General features: G+C 40.2%; 1 pseudogene; it reads left to right on the top strand.

Moving 5' to 3' along the window:
- Positions 1 to 8,825: 8,825 nt before the first annotated feature.
- On the top strand, positions 8,826 to 9,778 carry LOC110298989 (olfactory receptor 10A5-like; annotated as a pseudogene).
- The last annotated feature ends 4,916 nt before the right edge of the window (positions 9,779 to 14,694 follow it).

Genomic DNA, 14,694 nt, shown 5'->3' with positions numbered 1-14,694 from the left:
TATCACAATTGCTCTGTAGTACAGCTTGAGGTCAAGCATGGTGATTTCCCCAGAGGTTCTTATATTGTTGAGAATAGTTTTTGCTATCCTAGGTTTTTGTTATTCCAGATAAATTTGCAAATTGCCCTTTCTAACTAGGTGAAGAAATGAGTTGGAATTTTTATGGGGATTGCATTGAATCTGTAGATTGCTTTCGACAGGATAGCCATTTTGACTATATTAATCCTGCCATTCCATGAGCAGGGGAGACCTTTCCATCTTATGAGATCTTCTCTGATTTCTTTCTTCAAAAACTTGAAGTTCTTATCATACAGATCTTTCACTTCGTTAGTTAGAGTCACACCAAGGTATTTTATATTATTTGAGACTATTTTGAAGGGTGTTGTTTCCCTAATTTCCTTCTCAGCCTGTTTATCCTTTGTGTAGAGAACGGCCACTGATTTGTTTGAGTTCATTTTTATATCCAGCTAATTCACTGACGTTGTTTATCAGGTTTAGGAGTTCTCTGGTGGAATTTTTAGGGTCACTTATATGTACTATCATATCATCTCCAAATAGTGATATTTTGACTTCTTCCTTTCCAATTTCTATCCCCTTGATCTCCTTTTGTTGTCTAAATGTTCTGGCTAGGACTTCAACTACTATATTGAGTAGGTAGGGAGAAAGTGGGTAGCTTTCTCTAGTCCCTGATTTTAGTGTGATTGCTTCAAGTTTCTCTACATTTAGTTTGATGTTGGCTACTGGTTTGCTGTATATTGTTTTTAATATGTTTAGGTATAGGCCTTGAATTCTTGATCTTTCCATGACTTTTATCATGAAGGGGTGTTGGATTTTGTCAAATGCTTTCTCAGCATCTAACGAGATGATCATGTGGTTTTTGTTTTTGAGTTTGTTTATATAGTGGATTACATTGATGGATTTCTTTATATTAAACCATCCCTGAATCCCTGGGATGAAGCCTACTTGGTCATGATGGATGACTGTGGATTTGGTTTGCAAGGATTTTATTGAGTATTTTTGCAGTAATATTCATAAGGGAAATTGGTCTGAAGTTCTCTTTCTTTGTTGGATCTTTGTGTGGTTTAGGTATCAGAGTAATTGTGGCTTCATAGAATGAATTGGGTAGAGTACCTTCTGTTTCTATTTTGTGGAATAGTTTGAGTTGGAATTAAGTCTTCTTTGAAGGTCTGATAGAACTCTGCATTAAACCCATCTGGTCCTGGGCTTTTCTTGGTTGGGAGACTATTAATGACTGCTTCTATTTCTTTAGGAGGAATGGGACTGTTTAGATCATTCATCTGATCCTGATTTAACTTTGGTACCTGGTATCTGCCCAAGAAGTTGTCCATTTCATCCATGTTTTTCAGTTTTGTTGATTACAGCCCTTTGTAGTAGGATCTGATGATGTTTTGCATTTCCTCAGGTTCTGTTGTTATGTCTCCTTTTTCATCTCTGATTTTGTTTATTAGGATACTGTTCCTGTGCTATTTAGTCTAGCTAAGGGTGTATCTATCTTGTTGATTTTCTCAAAGAACTAGCTCCTGGTTTGGTTGATTCTTTGAATAGTTTTTTTTGTTTCCACTTGATGGATTTCAGCCTTAATTTTGATTATTTCCTGCCATCTACTCCTTGGGGTGAATTTGCTTCCTTTTGTTCTAGAGCTTTTAGGTGTGCTATCAAGCTGCTAGTGTATTCTATGTCTAGTTTCTTTTGGGGGGGGGACACTCAGGGCTATGAGTTTTCCTGTTAGAAATGCTTTCATTGTGTCCCATAAGTTTGGGTATGTTGTGGCTTCATTTTCATTAAACTCTAAAAAGTCTTTAATTTCTTTCTTTATTTTTTCCTTGACCAAGGTATCATTGAATAGCGTGTTGTTCAGTTTCCACGTGAATATTGGCTTTCTATCATTTATGATGTTATTGAAGATCAGCCTTAGTTCATGGTGATCTGATAGAATGCATGGGATAATTTCAATATTTTTGTATCTGTTGAGGCCTGTTTTGTGACCAATTATATGGTCAATTTTGGAGAAGGTCCCGTGAGGTGCTGAGAAGAAGGTATATCCTTTTGTTTTAGGATAAAATGTTCTGTAGATATCTGTTAAGTCTATTTGTTTCATAACTTCTGTTAGTTTCCATGTGTCTATATTTAGTTTCTGTTTCCAGGATCTGTCCATTGATGAGAGTAGGATGTTGAAGTCTCCCACTACTATTGTGTGAGGTGCAATGTGTGCTTTGAACTTCACTAAAGTTTCTTTAATGAACATGGTTGCCCTTGCATTGAAGCACAGATATTCAGAATTGAGAGTTCATCTTGGAAGATTTTGCCTTTGATGAGTATGAAGTGCCCCTCCTTGTCTTTTTTTTTTTCATAACTTTGGGTTGGAAGTCGATTTTATTCGATATTAGAATGGCTACTCCAGCTTGTTTCTTCAGACCATTTGCTTGGAAAATTGTTTTCCAGCCTTTCACTCTGAGGTAGTGTCTGTCTTTTTCCCTGAGTTGGGTTTCCTGTAAGCAGCAAAAAGTTGGGTCCTGTTTATGTAACCAGTCTGTTAATCTATGTCTTTTTATTGTGGAATTGAGTTCATTGATATTAAGAGATATTAAAGAGAAGTAAGTGTTGCTTCCTGTTATTTTTGTTGTTAAAGTTGGGATTCTGTTCTTGCAGCTGTCTTCTTTTAGGTTTGTTGAAGGATTATTTTCTTGCTTTTCCTAAGGCGTAATTCCGTTCCTTGTGTTGGTGTTTTCCTGTTATTATGCTTTGAACGGCTGGATTCGTGGAAAGATATTGTGTGAATTTGGTTTTGTCATGGAATACTTTGGTTTCTCCATCTATGGTAATTGAGAGTTTAGCTGGGTATAGTAGCCTGTCCTGGCATTTGTGTTTTCTTAGGATCTGTATAACATCTGTCCAGGATCTTCTGACTTCCATATTCCCTGGCGAGAAATCTGGTATAATTCTAATAGGTTTGCTTTAATATGTTACTTGACCTTTATTCCTTACTGCTTTTACTATTCTATCCTTATTTTGTGCATTTGTTGTTCTGATTATTTTGTGTCGGGAGGAATTTCTTTTCTGGTCTAGTCTGTTGGGAGTTCTGTAGGCCATGGTCATCTCTTGTCTGTTCCTGAACAGAACAGCAATGGTTTGTGCTGTAAGATCAAAAATGGACAAATGGGACCTCATAAAATTGAAAGCTTCTGTAAGGCAAAATACACTGTCAATATACAAAAAGGCCACCAACAGATTGGGAAAGGATTTTCACCAATCCTAAATCAGATAGGGGACTAATATCCACTATATATAAAGAACTCAAGAAGATGGACTCCAGAAAATCAAATAACCCCATTAAAAACTGGGGTACAGAGCTAAACAAAGAATTCTCAACTGAGGAATACTGAATGGCTGAAAAGCACCTGAAAAAATGTTCAACATTCTTAATCATCAGGGAAATGCAAATCAAAACAACCCTGAGATTCCACCTCATACCAGTCAGAATGGCCAAAATCAAAAATTTAGGTGACAGCAGATGCTGGTGAAGATGTGGAGAAAGAGGAACACTCCTCCATTGCTGGTGGGATTGCAAGCTGATACAACCACTCTGGAAATTAGTCTGGCAGTTCCTCAGAAAATTGGACATAGTACTACCAGAAGATCCAGCAATACCTCTTCTTGGCATATAGCCAGAAGATGTACCAACTGGTAAGAAGGACACATGCCCCACTATGTTCATAGCAGCCTTATTTATAATAGCCAGAAACTGGAAAGTACCCAGATGTCCCTCAACAGAGGAATGGATACTGAAAATGTGATACATTTACACAATGGAGTACTACTCAGCTATTAAAAACAATGAATTTATGAAATTCTTAGGAAAGTGGATGTATCTGAAGGATATCATCCTAAGTGAGTTAGCCCAATCACAAAGAACACACATGATATGAACTCAGTGATAAATGACTATTAGCCCAGAAACTTAGAGTACCCAAGATACAAATTGCAAAACATGAAACTCAGGAAGAAGAAGACCAAAATGTGTATACTTCATTCCTTCTTAGAATGGGGAACAAAATACCCTTGGAAGGGGTTACAGAGACAAATTTCGGAGCTGAGATGGAAGAAAGAACCATCCAGAGACTGCCCCACCTGGGGATTCATCCCATAAACAACCACCAAACCCAGACACTATTACATAGCCAACAAGATTTTGCTGACAGGACCCTGAAATAGCTATCTCTTGTGAGGCTATGCCAGTCCCTGGCAAATGCAGTAGTGGATGCTCACAGTCATCTATTGGATGGAATGCAGAGCCCCTAAAGAAGGAGCTTGAGAAAGTAACCAAGGAACTAAAGGGGTCAGCAACCTTATACGAAAAACAACAATATGAACTAACCAGTGCCCCACAAAAATGTGTCTCTATTTGCATATGTAGCAGAGGATGGCCTAGTCAGCCATCAATGGGAGGAGAGGCCCTTGGTCTTTTGAAGATCATATGCCCCAATACAGGGGAATGCCAGGGCCAGGAAGTGCAAGTGGGTAGGTTGGGGAGCATGGCGGGGGGATGGTATTTGGGGACTTTCGGGATAACATTTGAAATGTAAATAAAGAAAATATCTAATTTTTAAAAAAGGAAAAATAAAAGAAAAAAGTTTTCACCACCATACCAAAAAAATAAAAAATAAAAATAAAGACCCAAGTGAGGATGCTTCAATCCCACTATGAAGAGGGAACAAAATTATCATGAGAGGCAGAGAGAGGGAGGGTCCTAGGTGGGAGAGGGGAGTGGGATGGAAGAGGGGGCTGGATCAGGTATGGGGGGAGAGAGGAGAGAATTAATGGAGATAAGCAGATGCCAGGGGTGGAGTAAAACCTCTAGAAAGTTACAAAGACCTCGAATGTGAGAGGCTCACAGGACTCGATGAGGATGACCTTAGCCAAAACGCCCAGCTGTGGGAATATGGAATCTGAAGAGACTGTCTCCAGTAGATAGACAGGGCCCCCCAGTGGAGGGATTGGGTCACCAACCTACCTTCAAATTTTTTGACCCATAATTGTTCCTGTCTAAAAGAAATGCAGGTACAAAAATGGAGCCGAGATTGAAGGAAAGGCTATCTTATGACTGGCACAACTTGGAATCCATCCCCCATGGGTGGTCACCAAACCTAAACCCTCACATTATAACTGATGCCATGTTGTATTTGCAGACAAGAGCCTCATGACTGTCCTCTGAGAGGATATACCAGCAGCTGACTGAAACAGATGCAGATACTTACAACCAACCATTGGACTGAGGTTAGGATCCCAAAGGAAGGATTACAACACCATAGGAATACTAACATATTAACTAACCCGGACCCCTGGGAGCTCCCAGAGACTAAGATACCAACCAAAGGGCATACATGGCCTCTCCCATGGCCCAAGGCACATATGTAGCAGAAGACTGCCTGGCCTCAGTGGGAGAGGATGCACCTAGTTCTTTAGAGAACTGATACCCTAAGGAATGGGGATGTGTGGGAGGGGTTGTTGAAATGCACAAGGGGTATGAGGGTAGGTGAGGGGTGAATGGGGAGGATGGGGTGGGTGGGGTGGATGGGGAAGTATCCTCTCAAAGGCAAAGGGAAGGGGGGAAGAATTCTTAGAGGGGGACCAGAAAGGGGGCAACTTTTGGAATATAAATAAATAAAACAATTTAATAAGTAAATAAATAAAAAGAATCAGACTTTAGAAAATGAAAACTGAAGCTCAGAGAGTTTGACAAAACTAGTGAGCATCACAAGCAGAGAGACCAGAGCTGGGGTTAAATTTAAGTCACTCCACTTCAGACTCTCAGTATGTTCCTATGCATGGTGATGATGCTTCCCTTTACTAGCGATTGGTCTTTCTTGAGGTTTATCCTGCTGGTATTGGAACTTCATCATGGCCTTGAAAGACAATAGATTCAAGAAAGGGCAGGTCCTATGGGGAATAAAAGAAAATCTACTAACACCTGGAAAATAAAGGTTCTCTATATTCATCTGACTCCAAGGACAAGAGAGACACAGCTGAAGACAACTAACGGTTTTCTGTCATCTGCTTCAGCTTTCTCTGCTCCTGTCAAGTTCAGTGCAGATGCATCTCTTAGCAGTTTCTTCAGTCTGCTCCAGTAAGGCCAGTGTGTTTCACTTAACATTACTAAGTGTAAAGAGGAGTATTGGTAAATAGTTAGGAAGGAAGACAAATGGAATGTCTATTACTGTTTCCTCACTGATTCTATGATTCTGACCGACAAATATGCAGAGAGTTTAAAGGACTTCCCACTCTTCTTAAATAAAACCTCTCTCAATAATTGTAAAATATTGCCATTTATCATGTCTTCATTATTACCATTGCCTTGTTATTAACTTTCAGTTAACATTAAAAGTAATGGGTTCTATTACACCGTGCCTCTTTTGAAATGCATTTGAAGCTCACTGACATTCTGAATCTGGCAGATTTTTTTAATTTGCTATAAAATTCTGATGTATATGAATAAATATGATAGTTTGTGGAAGACATAACCAATTATAACAAACTGGTATAATGGAGGTATTTCCAAACATCCAATTGCTCCCTCATCATAAAGGATTCCTTTACAAAGCTACTTCTTTCTATTTGTTAGAATATGACTTTTACTTTAAAGATACAACTCAATATTTCTTATATTACTTCCAGAAGTTTAGTTTTGCATTCAGTTCCAGAAAATAGTGTAGAGAAGTATGGTAATAACCTTGAAATCTGGAATACAATATCACAACCAGGATAGTAACCTTCCCTTAAAAACGGCTGAAAGTAAGTAGCTTTCTTCCTTTCTTTCTTCCTTCCTTCCTTCCTTCCTTCCTTCCTTCCTTCCTTCCTTTCTTTCTTTCTTTCTTTCTTTCTTTCTTTCTTTCTTTCTTTCTTTCTTCCTTTTTCCTTAACTTTATTTATTTTATGTATTTTACATCATTTATTTTTCTAATCAGGCCACTTAATTTTTTTTCCTTAGTCCACTCAAAATTTAAGAAAAGTGGAGTACAGATCAGTTTAATATAGAAGAGTCACTGGGTGACCTTTTTTAATCCATAACTTGTATGCCAGAGCTGTTTGCCTTTAGTGATTGTAAGAAAGTTTCTGCTTGAAAGCAACCGCTGTATTATTGATCCTTTTACTATTTTGTAAGACTTTATTAGAAAACTCAGAACATTACATGCTTCAGGAAAACTTTTGATCAGTTAAATTTTTGATCAGTTTGACCATAGTCATTCTGCAATTAAAAAAAAATCCCCAGTTCCTGCATAGAACTTTGGAATTTTAAAGGTAGCCTTGATATTCACATTATTCATCAATAATATTGAGTTTCCTTCATTCAGTTTTTCTCCTAATTAATTGGTTCATATTGGACACTCCTGGGAAAGCTGAGCCTACAACTTGGTCTCCTTGTTTCTGGGCACACAGCTCTTATCCTTCTCCTTCACTCATACTATACCACCTGGCTTCACACTTGTCAGAGTGATCTTTCTACAAGACATATAAGAACATGTCATTCCACTGACCCAGTGATCACGGGGTTTCCTCATCTACCAAGTAAAATCTGAATTAATTAGCATGGGATAAAAATCTAAGAATGTTTTATTTTTTGAGACAAGCCTTACTCTCTGAGACAGGCTATCCGGGAACTCATGTCATCACTTACCTGCCTCATGCTGAACTTGCAGGTATGACAAATTACATTGTGTGTGTGTTTTCTTTTATGGTGATTCCCTAAACATGTAGTTCAGTAAATCTAATTTTCCAACTTTATCTCATCATGTTTTGTTTAGAAATTAATAGTCTAGATTGTAACAATGATGCTAAGATTCTGTTGGTAATCAACAAAATTAGAACCAAATGATACACATAGGATCCAGTTTAGCGTAAGGAACCTCCTAAACTGGTTGATTTTATATGTTCCCTTCATTATCTTTTCCACTATCTTTATTGCAATTTCTTCAGAAATTTCATTAATTCTCTGAAGCAATGAGGAACAAGTCCTCAGATAAAGTAGAAAAAAATCTATAAAATATAATTTAGTAGAATCAGAATGGATTTGCCATTCAGCAGGTATGTTTAAAAATCTGCTACATGACAGGAGTGGTGGTGCACACCTTTATTCCCAGCACTAAGGAGGTGGAGGCAGAGGCAGGAGAATCATGGGCTCAAGGAAAAACAGGGCTATAGAGTGAGGCCATATTTAAAAAAAAAAAAAAAAAGTCCTTTCCTTGCATTTCCACCATTACTCTGAAGTCAGTGAGTTCACATAGAAAATAGAAATTTCAGGGAGAGGAGACACAGATATTATTTTGATAGACACTAGTCCCTCACTCACTTCTCAAACTCAAGATTCATGAATGAAAACTAGAAAAATCATTAGTTGGCCAATCTGCTATGACAATTCTATTTCTATTGCTGTGTTGTGTTCTTTGTGAAATTATAAATACTAAATATATTTCCTAAAATTTGGGTTCATGTAGAACAATCAGTTTCTCAAAAATTTGGGAGCATGCCGAACACCAATAATATATCTGTCAGTGCCACTTCTAAAGATTCAAGGATCTGCATATGTTTGGGCTTCATAGATGCTAATGTACAAACTAGGAAAAATGAAATTCACAAGCCCATTCAGGCATGTCCCAGTTTAAATACTAGGACTTCCTCTTCTTCTAAAAGATCCTGATATTGACGCTTTCCTGAAATGAATCAGTAATCTGAAGAGACAAAATAAAACCTAGAATATGATTTGTGTGCTGAAGAATCTGTCTCCAACTATACACTAGAGATTTATACCCATGCCCATGGCTACAGGAAACCAGACAAGAATAACTGAATTTATCCTCATGAGCTTCTCTTCCCTGCCTTCTGAAATACAGACCTTGCTCTTCCTGGCATTTCTTGCCATCTACCTGGTTACTCTGCTGGGAAACAGCCTCATCATTCTGGTGAACTCGGCTGACCCCATGCTGCAAAGCCCAATGTATTTCTTTCTCAGGAACTTATCCTTCTTAGAGATTGGATTCAACCTGGTCATTGTACCAAAAATGTTGGTTATCCTGATTGCAAAGGACATAAGCATCTCTTTCCTGGGCTGTGCCACTCAGATATATTTCTTCTTATTCTTAGGAGTGGCCAAGTGCTTTCTCCTCATCACTTTGGCATATGACCGCTATGTGGCCCTCTGCAGTCCATTGCATTACCCAGTTATCATTAATTAAAAGACATGTGCCAGACTGGCTGCTGCCTCCTGGTTTCCAGGATTCCCTGTAGCCGCCTTGTCTACCACATGACTCTTCAGTTTTCCATTCTGTGCCAACAACAAGGTGAACCACTTCTTGACTGCCCACCTGTGCTGAGGCTGGTCTGTGCAGACACAGCATGGCTTGAGGTCTATGCCATTGTTGGGACCATTCTGATTGTCATGTTATCCTGTCTGCTGATCATATGTTCATACACTCTCATTGCGGCTTCTATCCTCAAGATTCCATCAGATAAAGAGAAACACAAAGCCTTCTCCACCTGTTCCTCACATCTCCTCGTTGTCTCTCTTTTCTATGTGTCTTCAAGCCTCACTTATTTTAGGCCTACATCAAAGAATTCTCCTGAAAGCAAGAAAATGTTATCACTGTCCTACACTATTTTGACTTCCATGTTGAACCCCATCATCTATAGCCTGAGAAATGAAGCCAAGAGTGCCCTCAGCAGGACCTTGCACAAGGCTCTGGCCCTCAGAAAATTTATGTTGTAGACATTAAAAGGTAAGGTTAATATTTGTTGAATGGAGAGCATATATTTGTGATTCATATCTACCTCTTGATCTCTATTGTGATGAATTCTAGTTGCAAATATGGCTTTTGGAAATCTCAATGGAAAAACAAGAACCAATGTAGTTTAGACATTTTATTGACATCTATACAAAATTCCCTTTACCTGCCAAACATACAGTCACAAAAGTGTATCTTTATTTTCTTATTTAGTTTCTGTTCGTAGTTATTAACTTAATTCTGAAATCACCTAGATTTTGAGGGGAATATGAAACAAAAGGAACCCAGAGGAAAAAGGGCAAGATAAACTTTGAGTATTGTAGACAGACGAGGTTTTAAATTCTCTTGAGTTGAAAAGTGATAGCCTAGTGGTTAAGATGCCCACAAGTGAGAAGTATTAGGTCCATCCATGGTAACCTTCTTCTTAGGCTTGTCATTCTTATACTCCAAGTGCACTATAATTCCATAATGTCCATGCTTTTCACCTTTCCAATGAACACATATTTACCATCCAACTGTCTTGGCAAGACAGATGAAACTTGGAACTATATGTGTTTGGTTCAGCATTCTCTATGGACAAATTACCAGTGCTTATATGCTCCAGGATGAAATTCTTATCTTCAGATTTCTCCCTGTGAATTGACTTGCTGAGGGTGGCATTGCAGCATGTGAAGTCACTCCCTCACTCCCTCAACACATGAATTTGGAACAATTCTGTAAACAGAAGAAACTTTTCTTAAGATATTTTCTTTATTTACATTTCAAATGTTATACTCTTTCCTGATTTTCCCTCTGAAAACCCCCTATCCCCTCCCCCCTCCTCCTGCTCTCCAACCCACCCACTCTTGCTTCCTGGCCCTGTCATTGCCCTACACTGGGGCATAGAGCCTTCACAGGACCAAGGGCCTCTCCTCACATTGATAACTGACAAGGTCATCCTTTGCTACATATGTGACTGGATTCATGGGTCCCTCCATGTGTACTCTTTGGTTGGTGGTTTAGTCCCTGGGAACTCTGGGGGTACTGGTTGGTTCATATTGTTGTTCTTCCTATGGGACTGCAAACCCTTTCACCTCCTCCATTGGGGACCTATGCTCAGACCAATGGTTGACTGGGAGCATTTACTTCTGTATTTGTCAGGCACTGGCAGACCCTCTCATGAGATACCTATATCAGGCTCCTGTCAGCAAGCACTTGTTGGCATCCACAATAGTGTCTGGGTTTGGTGACTGTATATGGGATGGATCCCCAGGTAGGGCAGTCTCTAGATGGCCTTTCCTTCAGTCTCTGCTCCACACTTTGTCTCTGTATCTCCTCCCATGTTGTTCCCCATTCTAAGAAAGATGAAGTATCCACACTTTGGTCTTCCATCTTCTTGAGCTTCATGTGGTCTGTGAATTGTATCTTGGGTATTTCAAGCTTCTGGGCTAATATTTACTTATCAGTGAATGCATACCATGTGTGTTCTTTGGTGATTGGTTTTACTCCACTAAGGATATTACTTCCATCAATTTGCCTACGAATTTCATAAATTTGTTATTTTTAATGGCTGAGTAGTACTCCATTGTGTAAATTTACCACATTTTCTGTATCCATTCATCTATTGAGGGATATCTGAGTTCTTCCCAGCTACTGACTATTATAAATAAAGCAGCTATGAACATAGTGGAGCATGTTTCCTTATTACATGTTGGAGCATCTTCTGGGTATATGCTCAGGAGTGGCATTGCTGGGTCCTCAGGTAGTACTATGTCAAATTTTCTGAGGAATTGCCAAGCTGATTTCCAGAGCGGTCAGTGAAAGAAATCTACAGATTCAATGTAATCCCCATCAAAATTCCAACTCTATTCTTCATAAATTTAGAAAGGACAGGTTACAAATTCATTTGGAATGACAAAAAAACCAGCATATCAAAAACTATTCTCAACAATAAAAGAACTTCTGGGGGAATCATCATCCTTGACATCAAACTGTACTACAGAGCAATAGTGATTAAAAACTGCATGGTACTGGTACAGTGACAGGCAGGTCACTCAATGGAATAGAATTGAAGACCTAGAAATGAACCCACACACCTATGATCACTTGATCTTTGACAAAGGAACTAAAACCATCCACTGGAAAAAAGACAGCATTTTCAACAAATGTTACTGGTTCAACTGGTGGTTCGCGTGTAAAAGAATGCAAATTGATTCATTCTTGTATTCTCATAGAAAGTTCAAGTCCAAGTGGATCAAGGACCACCACATAAAACCAGATACCCTAAAACTAATAGAAGACAAATTGGGGAAGAGCCTCGAGCACAGGGGCACAGGGGAAAATTTCCTGAACAGAATACCAATGACTTATGTTCTAAGATCAACAATCGACAAATGGTACCTCATAAAATTGCAAAGCTTCTGTAAGGCAAAGGACACTGTCAATAGGACAAAATGGCAATCAACAGATTGGAAAATGATCTTTACCAATCCTCAGTCTGATAGAGGTCTAATATCCAATATATACAAAGAACTCAAGATGCTAGACTCCAGAGAATCAAATAACCCTATTTAAAAAATGGGGTACAGAGCTAAACAAAGAATTCTCAACTAAGGAATACTGAATGGATGAGAAGCACCTAAAGAAATGTTCAACATCCTTAATCATCAGGGAAATGCAAATCAAAACAACCCTGAGATTCCACCTCACACCAGTCCAAAAAAAAATCTCAGGTGACAGCAAATGCTGGCAAGGATGTGGAGAAAGAATACTCCTCCACTGAAGAAGAAGCTTTATAACCAAGTCCTTCCTCTACAGTGCTCAGTGTTTGATAGTTTTCTTGTGGAGCTTTGTTTGCTGCAAACATCTCAAAGGAGATGCAGTCCAGAAGTTCATCATCAAACACAATATCAAAGAACACTGGGGTTGATCAAAGCTAATAGCAACTGGGTACAGAGGACAGCAGCATCTTCAAAGCTTTTATTCCTTTACTTACTGATTCTGTTGGCATTTTAACAGTTTGGTAACAAGATTTTCTAGGTTATTTTATTCCTGTGCAACACACACACTGGTATGTATAAAATTGCTAATAATGTTAACATAGGACCATATGCAGAAAAAGAGGGAAAACTCATTTTGAATCATAGTCATTTCCTCTTTCTCTATGTAACTTGGACTCTTAATTTATCAGAAAATTTGAATGCCCTGATCCCTCCCTCACATCATTCTCCCCCTTTCCAAGGTTCACTATTCATGACTGTGAGGCCATGTTTGTTCTTCTAGGCTAACTATGATGTAGCACACAATACTAGGTCCATAACCTTCATAAACATGTCTGTATAACCTCAATGGCCAGTTCCTTCCCACTGAGTTCTTCCCAGGAAGAATGTCTTGAGATTCTGTGAGCACCCTGGCTCACAAGTAGGTCCTTATGCCTTGTTGAAGTGGTATCATACGTATCAGTCATGGTGCTACTTTCATCAGAGCATTAGTTACAGACTAGCTGGTACCAAGAGATCTTGAGATCTTCTTTAACTCTAGGATTCCTTTCATGACCTCATAATACTTAATTTTACAGTTAAGTCATTACTTTATTTCATTTACTGTTACAAATCTTGCTATCAATATTAGCCTTTTGCATATTCTTTTAAAATTTCTCTTGATAGGCCTGACAGTTGTAACTCTAGATAAGTAACATCTTGGGCAAAAGATAAATGTATGTATATGAATTTTTAAGTGAAATAAATCTAGAAGGATGAGGAAGAATTAGGGAAAACTCTTAGTTGTTCTGCTCCTGTGAAGACACCATATCCCTACCCATCCTAGAGGACCTGATGCACTCAGAGAAGCTGTAAGAAACCTATCCCCCGAGGGACACAAGCCTCTTCCGGTCAGAAAAGCACCAGGGTAGCTAGGGCGCAGGGTCGGCTGACACTCGCCAGCTACCCACAACACCCGCCACAGGATCTTAAGACTTCTGGTGAGTGGAACACAGCTTCTGCTCCAATCCAATTATGCGCGGGACCTGAGACTGCATTAGTAAGGGAAGCAGAAACCGGCCTGAGTAGGGCCACAGGCCTCATCCAGCCGAACCAGCACCGGGGTAGCTAGAGGGCAGGGTCGGCTGACACCCGCCAGCTAACCACGACCCCCGCCACAGGATTTTGAGACTGCTGGTGAGTGGAACACAGCTTCTGCTCCAGTCCGATCACGCGGGACCTGAGACTGCTCTGATTGGGAGGCAGAAATCCGGCCTACGTAGGGCCACAAGCCTCTTCCGGTCAGTAAAGCACCGGGGTAGCTAGGGCGCAGGGTCGGCTGACACTCGCCAGCTACCCACAACACCCACCACAGGATCTTAAGACTTCTGGTGAGTGGAACACAGCTTCTGCTCCAATCCAATTGCGCGCGGGACCTGAGACTGCATTAGTTAGGGAAGCAGAAACCGGCCTGAGTAGGGCCACAGGCCTCATCCAGCCGAACCAGCACCGGGGTAGCTAGAGGGCAGGGTCGGCTGACACCCGCCAGCTAACCACGACCCCCGCCACAGGATTTTGAGACTGCTGGTGAGTGGAACACAGCTTCTGCTCCAGTCCAATCACGCAGGACCTGAGACTGCTCTGGTTGGGGAGGCAGAAATCCGGCCTACGTAGGGCCACAAGCCTCTTCCGGTCAGTAAAGCACCGGGGTAGCTAGGGCGCAGGGTCGGCTGACACTCGCCAGCTACCCACAACACCCGCCACAGGATCTAAAGACTTCTGGAGAGTGGAACACAGCTTCTGCTCCAATCCAATTGCGCGCGGGACCTCAGACTGCATTAGTTAGGGAAGCAGAAAACCGGCCTGAGTAGGACCACAGGCCTCTTCCGGCTGGACCAGCACTGGGGTACCGCCAGCTACCCACGACCCCTGCCACAGGATTT

Source organism: Mus caroli, unplaced genomic scaffold (genome assembly GCF_978045245.1).
Source record: "Mus caroli unplaced genomic scaffold, Mus_caroli_1 scaffold_8, whole genome shotgun sequence".
Taxonomy (NCBI): Eukaryota; Metazoa; Chordata; class Mammalia; order Rodentia; family Muridae; genus Mus; species Mus caroli.
Note: the sequence above shows the minus strand (reverse complement) of the source record. Positions and strands in the feature narration are given on the sequence as shown.